This window comes from Scyliorhinus canicula, chromosome 5 (genome assembly GCF_902713615.1).
Source record: "Scyliorhinus canicula chromosome 5, sScyCan1.1, whole genome shotgun sequence".
NCBI classification, from domain to species: domain Eukaryota; kingdom Metazoa; phylum Chordata; class Chondrichthyes; order Carcharhiniformes; family Scyliorhinidae; genus Scyliorhinus; species Scyliorhinus canicula.
Window position 1 is genome coordinate 226,484,814 of NC_052150.1, and position 17,172 is coordinate 226,501,985.

The window sequence follows — 17,172 nt, forward strand, 5'->3', positions numbered from 1 at the left end:
GGAGCAAGACTGCGAACACACATTCAACTGTGGGGCAAAATTTGGCTCCAACTCCATCTACAAGTTTGCTGGTGACACGACCATAGTGGGCCGGATCTCGAACAACAGTGAGTCAGAATACAGGAGGGAGATAGAGAATCTAGTGGAATGGTGTAACAACAATAATCTCCCTCAACATTAGCAAAACTAAGGAGCTGGTCATTGACCAGGAAACAAAGTATCGTACACACCCCTGTCTGCATCAACGGGGTCGAGATGGGGAGCAGCTTCAAATTCCTAGGTGTGCACATCACCAACAATCTATCCTGGTCCACCACGTCGATGCTACAACTAAGGAAGCACAACAGCTCCTATACTTCCTCAGGAAACTAAGGAAATTTGGCATGTCCACATTGACTCATACCAATGTTTACAGATGCACCATAGAAAGCATCCTATCGGGCTGCATCACAGCCTGGTATGGCGACTGCTCGGCCCAGGACCGCAAGAAACTTCAGAGTCGTGAACACCACCCAGTCCATCACACGAACCTGCCTCCCATCCATTGATTCCATCTACACCTCCCGCTGCCTGGGGAAAGCGGGCAGCATAATCAAAGACCCTCCCACCCAGCTTATTCTCTCTTCCAACTTCTTCCATTGGGCAGGAGATACAAAAGTCTGAGAACATGCACAAAAACAGCTTATTCCCTGCTGTTACCAGACTCCTTTTTTTTTTAAAATAATTTTTATTGGAATTTTTTACAGAAAATATAAAAATATAACAAGTATAGCAACAAGCAGTAATCTAAGAACAGAAGAACAGAAGAACTAGGAGCAGGAGTAGGCCATCTGGCCCCTCGAGCCTGCTCCGCCATTCAATTAGACCATGGCTGATCTTTTGTGGACTCAGCTCCACTTTCCGGCCCGAACACCATAACCCTTAATCCCTTTATTCTTCAAAAAACTATCTATCTTTACCTTAAAAACATGTAACGAAGGAGCCTCAACTGCTTCACTGGGCAAGGAATTCCATAGATTCACAACCCTATGGGTGAAGAAGTTCCTCCTAAACTCAGTCCTAAATCTACTTCCCCTTATTTTGAGGCTATGTCCCCTAGTTCTGCTTTCATCCGTCAGTGGAAACAACCTGCCCGCATCTATCCTATCTATTCCCTTCATAATTTTAAATGTTTCTATAAGATCCCCCCTCATCCTTCTAAATTCCAACGAGTACAGTCCCAGTCTACTCAACCTCTCCTCATAATCCAACCCCTTCAGCTCTGGGATTAACCTAGTGAATCTCCTCTGCACACCCTCCAGTGCCAGTACGTCCTTTCTCAAGACCAAAACTGAACACAATACTCCAGGTGTGGCCTCACTAACTTATACAATTGCAACATAACCTCCCTAGTCTTAAACTCCATCCCTCTCGCAATGAAGGACAAAGTGCAACTAACAGCCCCATACCACCCACAATTCCCCCCAAACCGTAACATCACATGTATCACACTCCCCCCACCCACCCCCGCAACAAGAGAACTTAACCATAAATTAAAATTAAATAAATCAAATTTAAATAAAATAAGCAAACATAATCAACGTCCCGTCCTGTCCCCCCGGGTTGCTGCTGCTACTGTCCCAGTACCCTATCGTTGAGCCAGAAAGTCGAGGAAAGGTTGCCACCGTTTAAAGAACCCTTGCACCGATCCTCTCAGGGCGAATTTGACCTTCTCAAGCTTAATGAAGCCCGCCATGTCATTGATCCAGGTCTCCACGCTTGGAATCCTTCCATTGTAGCAAAATCCTCCGCCGGGCTACTAGGGACGCAAAGGCCAGCACACCGGCCTCTTTCGCCTCCTGCACTCCCGGCTCTACCCCAATCCCAAAGATCGCGAGTCCCCATCCTGGCTTGATCCTGGATCCCACCACCCTTGACACCGTCCTCGTCACCCCCTTCCAGAACTCCTCCAATGCCGGGCATGCCCAGAACATATGGGCATGGTTCGCTGGACTCCCCGAGCACCTGACACACCTATCTTCACCCCCAAAGAACCTACTCATCCTCGTCCCAGTCATGTGGGCCCTATGCAGCACCATGAATTGAATGAGGCTAAGTGTTACCAGACTCCTGAATGACCTTCTTATGATCTGATCTCTTCACACATCTTCTCTACTGAGTAGTACTCCCCCACCATCGTGAGAATAGTAGCCATAACACTCCAGCCTGGAGTGTCACTGAGTGCTTTTTCCACCTTACAACATTTGGGATACAGGGTAATTTGACATGGTGGATTGAAAATTGGCTTCGCTGTAGGAGACAGAGGGTGATGACAGAAGGCTGCTTCAGCGACTGGCAGCCGGTGTCCAGTGGTGTAACCCAGGAATCTGAGCTGGGTCCCCTATTATTCATTATTTATATAAAAGAACTAGGTGACTATATGGGGGCTAGGATCAGTACGTTTGCGGATGACACAGTGAGGTTGAGTGTCTTGGGTTACAGGAGGATATAGACGGGATGGTCAAATGGGCAGAGAAGTGGCAGATGGAATTTAACACTGAAAAGAGTGAGGTGATACACTTGGGAAGGAGTCATGTGAAAAGGAAGTATTCAACAAATGGCCTGACACTAGGAAGCTCTGAGGAACAAAGGGATCTTGGCTTGTTTGTCCATAGATCTCTGAAGGCGGAAGAGCAGGTCAATAGGGTGGTGAAAGAGGCACATGGGACACTTGCCTTTATCAGTTGAGGAATAGATTACAAAAGCAAGGAGTTCATATTGAAGTTATATAGGGTGAGGCCACAGCGCAATTCTGGTCACCATATTATAGAAATTATGTGATTGCATTGGAAGGGGTACAGAGGAGATTCACAGAATGTTGCCTGGGATGGAACATTTAAGTTACGAAAACAGAGGTTTGATAAGCTTGGGTTGTTTTCTCCGGAGCAGAGAAGACTGAGGGGCGACCTGATTGAGGTGTACCAGATTATATGGGGCATGGACAGGGAGCAGCTGTTCGCCGTAGTGAAGGGTCAGTTACGAGCGGACACAGGTTCAAGGCCAGGGGCAAGAGATTTGGGGGGGGGGGATTTATTTTTTACCCAACGGTCTGGATTGCATTGCCTGGGAGGGTGGTAGAGGCGGGTTGCCTCACATCCTTTAAAAAGTACCTGGATCAGCACTAGGTAGATAACATTCAAGGCTATGGGCCAATGCTGGCAAATGGGATTACACAAGTAGGTCAGGTGTCAGTGCAGACTCGATGGCCGAAGGACCTCTTCTGCACTTATTTATTCTGGGATCCCTAAATATCTGTTTCGGCAGCCCTGTTAAAATAGTACCATTTTGTTTATATTGTCTCTAGCAACTTTTCCTTTCAAGATGCATCAATGTTGCTGCATTAAATTCAGTATCAGCGACCAAGGACCCGTGTTCGACTCCGGCCTTGGGTCACTACATGTGTGGAGTTTGCACTTTCTCCCCGTGCCTGCGTGGATTTCCTCCGGTTTCCTCCCATGGTCAAAAGATGTGCTGGTTAGGAGGATTGGCCGTGCTAAAATTGCCCCTCAATGTCCAACGGTGAGGTGGGGTTACTGGGAAAGGGCGGGGAGTGGGCTGACGTTAGGGTGCTCCTTCGGAGGGTTGATGGGCCGAATGGCCTCCTTCTGCATTATAGAGATCCCATGATCTTCCATGTCTCTGCCTAGTTCTCCAAGCCATACCCTTGTGAAATCTATTATCCTTCTCCTCACTGATTCTTTTTAAATATAAATTTAGAGTATCCAATTTTTTTTATTTACAATTCAGGGGCAATTTAGTGTGGTCAATTCACCTGCCCCGCACATCTTTTTGGGTTGTGTGGGTTTCAATTTGATTGATTGATATTTATTGTCACATGTACCAAAGTACAGTGAAAAGTATTTTTCTGCGGCCAAAGGAACTTACAGTAGGTACATAGTAGACAAAAAAATTATCAACAGAGTACATTGACAAATGGTACGTCAACAAATAGTGATTGGTTACAGTGCGGGGAACAAGGGGCCAAACAAGAGCAGCATAGGGCGTCGTGAATAGTGTTCTTACAGGGAACAGATCAGTCCGAGGGAGAGTCGGTGAGTCTAGTAGCTGTGGGGAAGAAGCTGTTCCTATCTCTGGATGTGTGGGTCTTCAGACTTCTGTATCTTCTGCCTGATGGAAGAGGGCAAAGCCTGGGTATGAGGGGTCTCTGACAATGCTGTCTGCCTTCCTGAGGCAGCGGGAGGTGTAGGCAGAATCAATGGGAGGATGGAAAGTTTGTGCGATACATTCTCTAGTGGAGCAACGCTGTTTACTTACTCTTTTCCTTTTTAAATACCTGTAGAAACCCTTAATATGTTTTTATATTTCTAGCTAGCTTTCTCACGTGTTTTAATTTCTCCCTTTGTATTAATCTTTTAGTCATTCCTTGTACAATCTTCCAACCTGCCACCCATCTTTGTGGAATTAGGCACTTTTTCTTTCAATTTGATATGATTTATAGCTTCTTTAGTTAGCCATGGATGATACATCCTTCTCTTGGAGTATTTATTTCTCACTGGAATGTATTCTTTGAGTATTAGAACATAGAACATAGAACATTACAGCGCAGTACGGGCCCTTCGGCCCTCGATGTTGCGCCGACCTGTGAAACCATCTGCAGCCTATCTGACCTACACTATTCCATTTTCATCCATATGTTTATCCAGTGACCACTTAAATGCTCTTAAAGTTGGCGAGTCTACTACTGTTGCAGGCAGGGCGTTCCACACCCCTACTACTCTCTGAGTAAAGAAACTGCCTCTGATATCTGTCCTATATCTACCACCCCTCAATTTAAAGCTATGTCCCCTCGTGTTGGTCATCACCATCCGAGGAAAGAGACTCTCACTGTCCACCCTATCTAACCCTCTGACTATCTTATATGTCTCTATTAAGTCACCTCTCAGCCTTCTCCTCTCTAATGAAAACAACCTCAAGTCCCTGAGCCTTTCCTCGTAAGACCTTCCCTCCAGACCAGGCAACATCCTAGTAAATCTCCTCTGAACCCTTTCCAAAGCTTCCACATCCTTCCTATAATGTGGTGACCAGAATTGCACGCAGTACTCCAGGAGTGGCCGCACCAGTGTTATGTACAGCTGCAGCATGACCTTGTGGCTCCGAAACTCAATCCCCCTACTGATAAAGGCTAGCACACCATATGCCTTCTTAACAGCCCTATTAACCTGGGTGGCAACTTTCAGGGATTTATGTACCTGGATGCCGAGATCTCTCTGTTCATCTACACTACCAAGAATCTTGCCATTAGCCCAGCACTCTGCATTCCTGTTACTCCTTCCAAAGTGAACCACCTCACACTTTTCCGCATTAAACTCCATCTGCCACCTCTCAACCCAGCTCTGCAGCTTATCTATGTCCCTCTGTATCCTATAACATCCTTCAGCACTATCCACAACTCCACCGACCTTCGTGTCATCTGCAAATTTACTAACCCATCCTTCTACACCCTCTTCCAGGTCATTTATAAAAATGACAAACAGCAGTGGCCCCAAAACAGATCCCTGCGGTACACCACTAGTAACTGAACTCTAGGATGAACATTTGCCATCAACCACCACCCTCTGTCTTCTTTCAGCTAGCCAATTACTGATCCAAACCGCTAAATCACCTTCAATCCCATACTTCCTTATTTTCTGCAATAGCCTACCGTGTGGAACCTTATCAAACGCCTTACTGAAATCCATATACACCACATCAACCGCTTTACCCTCATCCACCTGTTTGGTCACCTTCTCAAAAAACTCAATAAAGTTTGTGAGGCATGACCTACCCTTCACAAAACCGTGTTGACTATCGCTAATCAACTTGTTCTTTTCAAGATGATTATAAACCCTATCTTTTATAACCTTTTCCAACATTTTACCCACAACCGAAGTAAGGCTCACAGGTCTATAATTACCAGGGTTGTCTCTACTCCCCTTCTTGAACAAGGGGACAACATTTGCTATCCTCCAGTCTTCCGGCACTATTCCTGTCGACAAAGACGACATAAAGATTAATGACAAAGGCTCTGCAATCTCCTCCCTGGCTTCCCAGAGAATCCTAGGGTAAATCCCATCTGGCCCAGGGGATTTATCTATTTTTACACTTTCCAAAATTGCTAACACCTCCTCCTTGTGAACCTCAATTCCATCTAGCCTGGTCGACTGAACCTGAGTATTCTCCTCGACAACATTGTCTTTCTCCAGTGTAAACACTGACGAAAAATATCCATTTAACGCTTCCCCTATCTCCTCTGATTCCACACACAACTTTCCACTACTATCCTTGATTGACCCTAATCTTACTCTAGTCATTCTTTTGTTCCTGATATACCTATAAAAAGCCTTAGGGTTTTCCTTGATCCTATCCACCAACGACTTTTCATGTCTTCTCTTTGTTCTTCTTAACTCTTCCTTTAGGTCCTTCCTGGCTAACTTGTAACTCTCAAGTGCCCTAACTGAACCTCCATGTCTCATCCTAACATAAGACTTCTTCTTCCTCTTGACAAGTGCTTCAACTTCCTTAGTAAACCACGGTTCCCTTGCTCGACAACTTCCTCCCTGCCTGACAGGTACATACTTATCAAGGACACGCAGTAGCTGTTCCTTGAAAAAGATCCACATTTCGATTGTACCCATCCCCATTCCTTCCCCATCCTATACATCCTAAATCTTGCCGAATAGCATCATAATTGCCTTTCCCCCAGCTATAATTCTTGCCTTGCGGTATATACCTATCCCTGCCCATTGCTAAAGTAAACATAACCGAATTGTGATCACTATCACCAAAGTGCTCACCTACATCTAAATCTAACACCTGGCCGGGTTCATTACCCAGTACCAAATCCAATGTGGCCTCACCCCTTGTTGGCCTGTCTACATACTGTGTCAGAAAACCCTCCTGCACACACTGCACAAAAACTGACCCATCTATAGTACTCGAACTATAATATTTCCAGTCAATATTTGGAAAGTTAAAGTCCCCCATAACAACTACCCTGTTACTCTCGCTCCTGTCGAGAATCATCTTTGCAATCCTTTCCTCTACATCTCTGGAACTATTCGGAGGTCTATAGACAACTCCCAACAGGGTGACCTCTCCTCTCTTGTTCCTAACCTCGGCCCATACTACCTCAGTAGACGAGTCCTCAAACGTCCTTTCTACCGCCGTAATACTTTCCTTGATTAACAATGCCACACAACCCCCCCCCCCCCTCTTTTACCATCTTCTCTGTTCATAGAACAGTACAGCACAGAACAGGCCCTTCAGCCCTCGATGTTGTGCCGAGCAATGATCACCCTACTTAAACCCACGTAACCCGTATACCCGTAACCCAACAATCCCCCCATTAACCTTACACTACGGGCAATTTAGCATGGCCAATCCACCTAACCCGCACATCTTTGGACTGTGGGAGGAAACCGGAGCACCCGGAGGAAACCCACGCACACACGGGGAGGATGTGCAGACTCCACACAGACAGTGACCCAGCCGGGAATCGAACCTGGGACCCTGGAGCTGTGAAGCATTGATGCTAACCACCATGCTACCGTGAGGCCCCCTACAGATGTTTACAGAAACATCTAAATCCTGGAACCTGCAACAACCATTCCTGTCCCTGCTCTACCCATGTTTCCGAAATCGCCACAACATCGAGATCCCGGGTACCAACCTATGCTGCAAGCTCACCCACCTTATTCCGGATGCTCCTGGCGTTGAAGTAGACACTTCAAACCAGCGTCTTGCTTGCCAGTGCCCTCTTTCGAACTTTTAACCCTATCCCTGACCTCACTACTCTCAACATCCTGTACACTAGGGCTACAATTTAGGTTCCCATCCCCCTGCTGAATTAGTTTAAACCCCTCCCCCCGAAGAGCACTAGCAAATCTCCCCCCCAGGATATTGGTACCCCTCTGGTTCAGGTGAAGACCATCCTGTTTGTAGAGGTCCCACCTACCCCAGAATGAGCCCCAATTATCCAGGAAACCAAAACCCTCCCTCCTGCACCATCCCTGTAGCCACGTGTTCAATTCCTCTCTCTCCTTATTTCTCACTTCGCTAGCACGTGGCACGGGTAACAACTGTCTGCCACTGCATCTCGACTGATCTACCCCTTCACCTAATTTCTCAGATCACTTTAGCCAGCTGTCTTCATGTCCTCATGCTTTCACTTATTTACGTTTAAAATATTAGTCATAGATCCACTCCTCTCTTCCTCAAACCGAATGTGAAATTCAAATCATATTATGATCACTGATACCTAGAGACACTTTCACTATGAGGTCATTAGTTAACCCTGCCTCGCTGCAAATTGGCAGATCTAACATAACCTGCTCGGCACTAAATGTGCTCCTCTAAAAAACAGTCCAGAAAACACTATGACTCATTATTTAATTCTAAAAGCCCTGGGGTCTGCCACTGGAAACATTCTTTCCAGTACCTGTTGACCACTCTTTGCTTTCTGCCATTCATCAATTCTGAGTCCAACTTGCCACTTTCCATTTGATGCTGTGGGTTTTACTTTTCCAACCAATCTGCTATGTGGGACCTTGTCAAAAGCCTTGCTAAAAATCTAGATTTGATGTGGACTACATCAAATGCACGATCCTCACAAATCCTTGCTCTCTCAAAATAAAATTTAATTAAATTAGCCAGACGCGATCGGTCCTTGACTGTGCTTGATGAATTCATGCCTTTGATGTCACTCCTGAGTTCCAGGAGAAGCCAAGAACCACTGCATCAGGCACAAATAAATGGTGCAACCCCCTTTGAAAGCAAACGCCGGATACCAGAGACAGAGTCATGGACTAGCTAAGTTTATTCCCCCCTTTCTTTCTCAGCACACAATACAATATTCCATCTCTCGAACCTGCCTCCTATCCATTGACTCTGACCACACCTCCCGCTGCCTTGGGAAAGCGGGCAGCATAATCAAAGACTCCTCCCACCCGGCTTATTCACCCTTCCAACTTTTTCCATCGGGCAGGAGATATAAAAGTCTTAGATCACGTAGCTCACTGGGCTAAATCGCTGGCTTTTAAAGCAGACCAAGGCAGGCCAGCAGCACGGTTCGATTCCCATACCAGCCTCCCCGAACAGGCGCTGGAATGTGGCGACTAGGGGCTTTTCATAGTAACTTCATTGAAGCCTACTCGTGACAATAAGCGATTTTCATTTTCAAAAACAGCTTCTTCCCCGCTGTTACCAGTCTCCTAAACGACCCTCTTATGGACTGACCTCATTAACTCTACACCCTGTATGCTTCACCCGATGCTGGTGTCTAAGTATTTACATTGTATACCTTGTGCTGCCCTATTATGTATTTTCTTTTCATGTACTAAATGATCTATTTGAGCTGCTCGCAGAAAAATACTTTTCACTGTACCTCGGTACACGTAACAATAAAGAAAACCAATAAAAATCCAAATTCTTGCATAGCTTAGCCGATGTGTTAATACACACCCAGCGTGGTTGCTTCTTTTACCTGCTCTCTGAGACAGACTAGCAAGCCACTCTGTTAAGAGCAAATAGATGCGGTCAATTGATGGTCGTACTGCCAGTACCCACATCACGTACACAAAATGGATGAGTCCATAAAGCTGCTTAATTCAACGTCCACCTGCCATGTTGAAACTAATTCATGATCCCATTTAGATCAGGAGGAATATTTAACTTTCCAATTATGGTTCGACATATTCACTGAATTTTCATCACATGACCACAGTCGCCAATTTCAAATGCACGTTATATATGATGGGGAGACAGTGGAATAGCGGTATCGTCACTGCATGAGTAATCCAGAGACCCAAGTTAAAGCTCTGGAGAACGGGGGTTCAAATCCCATCACGGCAGCTAGTGAAATTTGAATCTAATTAAAATCTGGGAATAGAAGTCTCATGATGACCAGGAGTTCGATTCCTGGCTTGGGTCACTATCTGTGCAGAGTCTGCACGTTCTCCCCGTATCTGCGTGGGTTTCCTCCGGGTGCTCCGGTTTCCTCCCACAGTTCAAAGATGTGCAGGCTAGGTGGATTGGCCATGCTAAATTGTCCTTAGTGTCCAAAATGGCCCTTAGTGTTGGGTGGGGTTACTGGGTTATGGGGATAGGGTGGGGTTACTGGGGTTGACCTTGGGTAAGGTGCTCCTTCCAAGAGCCGGTGCAGACTCGATGGGCCGAATGGCCTCCTTCTGCACTGTAAATTCTATGTTCTATGTATGTTCTATGATTTGTTGTGAAAACCCATCTGGTTCACTAAAGTCCTTCAGGGAAGGAAACCGTCTGTCCTTATTCGATCTACGTGGCTCCAGATCCACAACAATGTGGTTGATTCATAAATGCGCTCCGAAATGGGCTGCAAGTCACTAATTTCAAGGGCAATTAAGGATTGGCAATAAATGCCAGTCCAGCCAGTGACACCCACATCGCATCAATGAATTTTAAAAAAAAACATTTGTTGGGAGGCGCTGAGAGCTTTCACTGGATTAGATAGTGAAATTTGAAACCCAGAAACATTTGGAAGTAAAAGTCTAATGATCATCGTCATAAAAACATATCTGGTTCACTAATGTCCTTTATCCATAGAATGCTCACAGTGCAGAGGAGGCCAACCCTCCGAAAGACCCGACCTAGGTCCACTCCCCACCCTACATGCACATCTTTGAGAGGAGAAACCGGAGCAGACATGGGGAAGACATGCAAACCCCACACAGGCAGACGCCCAGGCCCAGAATTGAACCCAGATCCCCGACGCTGTGAGACAGCAGTGCTAACCACTGTGCCATCCACACAAAATCCCCATCTGATCTGACCTACATGCGACTCCAGATCCACAGCATTGTGGTTGACTCTTAGATGCCCTCCGAAATGGCAAGAAATGCTGGCCCGGTCAACAACGTCCACATCCCATCAATAAATAATAAAAGAAACCTTGAAACAACCTGTTCGCTTCAATATCTCTACAAGTTTAAATAGAGAAAAATAAACAATTGTTATTAATGTCCCTCCGATCTTTCATCAGAGTTGCTCACAACAGCATCCAGGAGATTCATCTTTAATTCCTGGAGACCTCGGGACACACCCAGAGGTTTGACAACGCTAGTGACAGCATGTTAAAGCAGGGCTTTGAGACGGTCTCTAATGAAGCACCAGGAATGATCGCACAGTGGTTATGTTACTGGACTAGTAGAACTTAGACCAGTGATCCAGAGACTAAAATTCAAAACCCACCATGGCAGCTTGGGAATGTAAGTTAAATTAAATCAAGAATCAAAGACCAGAATCAGTGACATTGACATGACTACTAGATTGTTGTTTAAAACAAGCTCAAAGTTAGGGAAGAACAATTCAGATTATTTGCCAGTCCAGCCTTCGTGTGACTCCAGATCCACAGCAATGTGGTTGACACTTAACTGCCCTCCGAAATGGCCTGGCAAGTTACTCCCTTAATAGGAAGGTAGGCAAGAGATAATCAATACATCTTGGCCTTGCCATTGAGTAAACAAAATGTGGGAGATCATTATGGAACCCCCCCACCCCCCCCCCCAGTCCCCTCCAAACTGATCTAACTACATTCACACTGCGCATTCAGGAGATTTACCAGGATGCTGCCTGGTTTGCAGGATAGGTCTTATGAGGAAAGGTTGAGGGAGCTAGGGCTTTTCTCTTTGGAGCGGAGGAGGATGAGAGGCGACTTAATAGAGGTTTATAAGTTGATGAGGGGGATAGATAGAGTGGACGTTCAGAGACTATTTCCTCGGGTGGATGTAGCTGTTACAAGGGGGCATAACTATAAGGTTCAGGGTGGGAGATATAGGAGGGATATCCGAGGTAGGTTCTTTACTCAGACAGTGGTTAGGGTGTGGAATGGACTGCCTGCTGTGATAGTGGAGTCGGACACTTTAGGAACTTTCAAGCGGTTATTGGATAGGCACATGGAGCACACCAGAATGACAGGGAGTGGGATAGCTTGATCTTAGTTTCGGACAAGGCACGGCAAGGCATCGAGGGCCGAGGGGCCAGTTCTGTGCTGTACTGTTCTATATCCACATTCATGCCTCACAAGCAGGAAATAACAGCTGGGAACTCACTCCCAGACACTCAGCCAAACATCTGGGGTAAAGCAGTAACCCTGGCATTCAACCAAGCATAGAGACCAGTAACCCTGACATTGTGGGCATGCCCAGCAGAATACCAGGGATAGTGCCTCCATGCCCAGCTGGTGCCAGGGGGCAGTGTCACTCCTCTCCATTCCTCCCCCTCCTCACTCATCCCTCCCCCTCCTCACTCATCCCTCCCCCCTACTCATTCCCCCCCTCACTCATCCATCCCTCACTCACTCACCCCCTCTCACTCTCCTCCCCCCCTCGCTCACTCTCCTCCTCCCCCCCCGCTCACTCTCCTCCCCCCCCGCTCACTCTCCTCCCCCCCCCGCTCACTCTCCTCCCCCCCCTCGCTCACTCTCCTCCCCCCCTCGCTCACTCTCCTCCCCCCCCCTCGCTCCCCCTCCCCCCCCTCGCTCACTCTCCTCCCCCCCCTCGCTCACTCTCCTCCCCCCCCCCTCGCTCACTCTCCTCCCCCCCCTCGCTCACTCTCCTCCCCCCCCCGCTCACTCTCCTCCCCCCCCGCTCACTCTCCTCCCCCCCCCCGCTCACTCTCCTCCCCCCCCCGCTCACTCTCCTCCTCCCCCCCCGCTCACTCTCTCCCCCCCCCGCTCACTCTCTCTCCCCCCCTCGCTCACTCTCCTCCCCCCCCTCGCTCATTCTCCCCCCCCCTCGCTCACTCTCCTCCCCCCCTCGCTCACTCTCCTCCCCCCATCACTCACTCTCTCTCCCCCCCTCGCTCACTCTCCTCCCCCCCCGCTCACTCTCCTCCCCCCCCGCTCACCTCTCCTCCCCCCCCCGCTCACTCTCCTCACCCCCCCCCGCTCACTCTCCTCCCCCCCCCCGCTCACTCTCCTCCCCCCCCCCGCTCACTCTCTCCCCCCCTCGCTCACTCTCCCCCCCCATCGCTCACTCTCTCCCCCCCAATCGCTCACTCTCTCCCCCCCCCTCGCTCACTCTCCTCCCCCCCCCTCGCTCACTCTCCTCCCCCCCTCGCTCACTCTCCTCCCCCCCTCGCTCACTCTCCTCCCCCCCCTCGCTCACTCTCCTCCCCCCCCTCGCTCACTCTCCTCCCCCCCCTCGCTCACTCTCTCCCCCCCCTCGCTCACTCTCTCCCCCCTCCTCACTCATTCTCCCCCCTCCTCACTCATTCTCCCCCTCCTCACTCATTCTCCCCCTCCTCACTCATTCTCCCCCCTCCTCACTCATTCTCCCCCTCCTCACTCATTCTCCCCCTCCTCACTCATTCCCCCCTATCCCTCTCTCGCCCTCTCCCCCCCTCCTCTCTCCCCCGCCTTCCCCCCTCTCCCCTTCTCCCCCCCCCCTTTCCCCCTCTACCTCCCCCCGCCCTTCCCCACTCTCTCTTTTCCCCATTCCCCCTCTCTTTCTCCCCCTTCCCCCTCTCTCTTTCCTCGCCCCCTTCCCCCCTCCGCCCCTCCCTTTCTCCCCCCTCCCATCTCCCCCATTCCCCCTCTCCGCTTTCTTTTCTGATCCTCCCCCTTCTTCCCCCCCTCCCCCCCCTCCCTTTCTCCCCCCTTTCCCCTCTTCCATTTTCCTCACCCCTTCCCCCTCTCCCTTTCTTTTCTCGTCCTCCCCTCCCCCCACTCTCGCCTTTCTCCCCCCTTCACCCCTCTCCCTTTGCTCCCTCCCCCCCTTCTCCCCTCTCCCCCTTTCTTCCCCCCCTCCCCCCTCTCTCCCTTTCTTCCCCCCTTCCCCCTCTCCCTTTCTCCCCCCCCTTCCCCCTCTCCCTTTCTCCCCCCCTTCCCCCCTCTCCCTTTCTCCCCCCCTTCCCCCTCTCCCTTTCTCCCCCCTTCCCCCTCTCCCTCACTTACTTACTTCCATTACTCTCTGGCCCGCCGCCATCTTGCTGCCACTGGCACTAAGTCCCGCCCTCGCCCCGCGCTAATTGGCTACTTCCCGGCCGCCGCTCACCATCGATTGGTCCTCGGTTCCTGTCAATCACAGCCCGCCCGCCTCGCTCTTCCTTTTTAAAGGCAACGTTTTCAAAGGGGAGGGGACAACCACCAAAGCGACCGGTATTTTTTGACTGGCGGAATTTTCATTTTTAAAAAACTTTTTAAAAAATATATCTTATTTTATTTTGCGTTAAATGCGTGGCACAAAGCAAAATGCTGACGTTTATTTTTGTATGGCAGCTGCTCATTTGCATAGCCAAGGTGTTACTGGAGCAGCTTTGAAAACCTTAATTATGCACCTATTTAATTTATTATTTTGTTTTATTTGACTTTTTCACACCCTCTCAAATTCTAAAATTCCTTAACAATCTGGCATTATGGTTCTGAGCCATCCTGAAATTTTAGTTGGAGCAGATGATCTATTCTCCAGGCAAAATAATGAGGTGGGCATATGAACATGTGGGAACATACAAATTAGGGACAGGGGAGAGGACATTCAGCCCCTCAAACTGTTCTGCCATTCAATAGGATTGTGGCTGATCTGAACCCCACATTGGCCATTGTGGCCTTAACCCCACATTCCTGCAAACCCCCCTTTTTAATCAAGAATCTGTCCACCTCTGCCGTTAACATATTCAAAGGCTCTGCTTCTTCTGCCTTTGTGGGGAAGAGAGTTTCAGGGACTCACAACTCTTTGAGAGAAAAATATTCTCCTCATCTCTTGTCTTAAATGAGTGGCCCCCAGTTCTAGATTCTCTGACAAGACGAAACATCCTCCCCACACTCATCGTGTAAAAGCCCCTCAGGACCTTGAAGGTTTTGATCAAGTTGCCTCTTACTCTTCCAAACACTAATAGATACGAACTTAAGCTCCCCAACCTTTCCTCATAAGACAAACTGTTCATCCCTGGCGTTCGTCTGGTAAACCTTTTCTGAACTGGTTCCAACGCATTTACACCTTTCCTTAGATACAAGACTCCTGATGTGGTCTCACCAATGTCCCCTCACAATAAATGATGACATTTCATTTTCTTTCCTAAATTGTATTGTAATTTCCTGTATATTAGCCTTTTGTGATTCATGCATCAGGACATCTAGATCCCTCTGCACTTCAGAGATCTGCAATCTCCCATCATCTATTTAATTTTTCCTGTCAAAATGGAAAATTTCACATTTGCCCACTTAATGCTCTATTTGCAAGACCTTTGCCCACTCATTTAAATGTGGGCAGCACAGTGGCAGAGCAGTTAGCATGGCTGCCTCACAGCCCTGAAGACCAGGGTTCGATTCCAGCCGAGGTGACTGTATGTGTGGAGTTTGCACCTTCCCCCAGTGTCTGCCTGGGTGTCCTCTGGTTGATTTCCTCCCACAGACTCAAGATGTGCAGGTTAGGTGGGGTTAGAGGGATCGTGCGGAGGAGAGGGCCTAGGTAGAGCGCTCTTTTAAAGGGTCAGTACAGACTCAATGGACTGAATGGCCTCCTTCTGCATTGTAGGAATTCTATGGATTTAACCACATGCCTTTAACATATCCATGTCCCTTTATAGTCGTCTTATGTCCTCTTCGCAATTTACTTTCCAACCTATCTGAAAATCGCTTATTGTCACGAGTAGGCTTCAATGAAGTTATTGTGAAAAGCCCCTAGTCACCACATTCCGGCGCCTGTCCGGGGAGGCTGGTACGGGAATCAAACCGTGTTGCTGGCCTGCTTGGTTTGCTTGAAAAGCCAGCGATTTAGCTAAGTGAGCTAAACCAGCCCCTATCTTTGTGTCGTCAGCAAATTTAGCAACCATATCTTCAGTACCTTGATCCAAGTCATTGATATAAATTGTAAATAGTTGAGATCCCAGAACTGATCCCTTTGGCATACCACTCATCACATGCTGGAACCAGAAAAAGACCCATTTATACCAACTCTTTGTTTCCTATTAGCTGGCCAATCTTTAATCCATGCCAATATATTACCCCCTACACCTTGAGCTTTTATTTTATGCAATAACCTTTGAGGTGGCACCTTATCAAATGCCTTCTGGAAGTCTAAGTACAGTACATCCATTGGTTCCCCTTTATCCACAGAACATACGAGTCCTTCAAAGAACTCCAATAAATTGGTTAAACATGACAGCTGATACTTTACATAGAATCTATAGCACAGAAACTAGTCATTCGGCCCAACTGGTCTGTGCTGGTAGACTCTTATATAAGTGTAATAATAATCTTTATTATCACAAGTAGGCTTACACTAACACTGCAATGAAGTACTGTGAAAAGCCCCTAATCGCCATATTCTGCCGCCTGTTCGGGTAGACCGAGGGAGAATTCTGAAGGTCCAAGTTACCTAACAGCACATCTTTTGGGACCTGTGGGAGGAAACCGGAGCACCCGGAGAAAACCCACACAGACACAGGGAGAACGTGCAGACTCCGCACAGACAGTGACCCAAGCTGGGAATCAAACCTAGGACCCTGGCACTGTGAAGCAACAGTGCTAACCACCGTGCTACCGAGCCGCCCATGAGAAGGATGGTCAATCCTTCCATGAGACCTTCTACGAGAAGGATGTACAATCCATCGCTAACCAAGGAAGTTAAGGATAGTATCAAATTGAAAGGAAAGTCACACAATGCTGCAAAGATTAGTGTGTGGTAGGTGGAAAAGTTGGGGAAATTTGAGAAACCAGCACAGGATTACTAAAGGGCAATTAATAATAATCGCTTATTGTAACAAGTAGGCTTCAATGAAGTTACTGTGAAAAGCCCCTAGTCGCCACATTCCGGCGCCTGTTCGGGGAGGCCGGTGCGGGAATTCTCATAGAATCTTTTTCTCATAGAATTTACAGTGCAGAAGGAGGCCATTCGGCCCATCGAGTCTGCACCGGCCCTTACAAAGAGCCCCCTACTCAAGCCCACGTATTTACCCGATCCCCGTAACCCAGTAACCCCCAGTTAACCTTTTTGGACACTAAGGGCAATTTAGCATGGCCAATCCACCTAACCCGCACATCTTTGGACTGAATTGAACCCGCGCTGCTGGCCTTGTACTGCATTGCAAGCCAGCTGTTTAGCCCTCTGTGCTAAACTAGCCCCTACAATTAGAGTATAAAAGTAAATTAGCAAGAAATAT

General features: G+C 48.1%; 1 protein-coding gene across 6 annotated transcripts in view; it reads right to left on the reverse strand.

The window, feature by feature from the left end:
* Positions 1–14,120, reverse strand: part of fbxl6 (F-box and leucine-rich repeat protein 6) — a 60,291-nt gene extending 46,171 nt beyond the window's left edge. For 2 of the 6 annotated variants that reach the window (XM_038798651.1, XM_038798656.1), the window contains exon 1: positions 13,971–14,054. The gene's annotated coding sequence lies outside the window, so the exon portion shown is untranslated. The other 4 variants (XM_038798653.1, XM_038798654.1, XM_038798655.1 and 1 more) reach the window with 4 other exon arrangements.
* Positions 14,121–17,172: the final 3,052 nt, after the last annotated feature.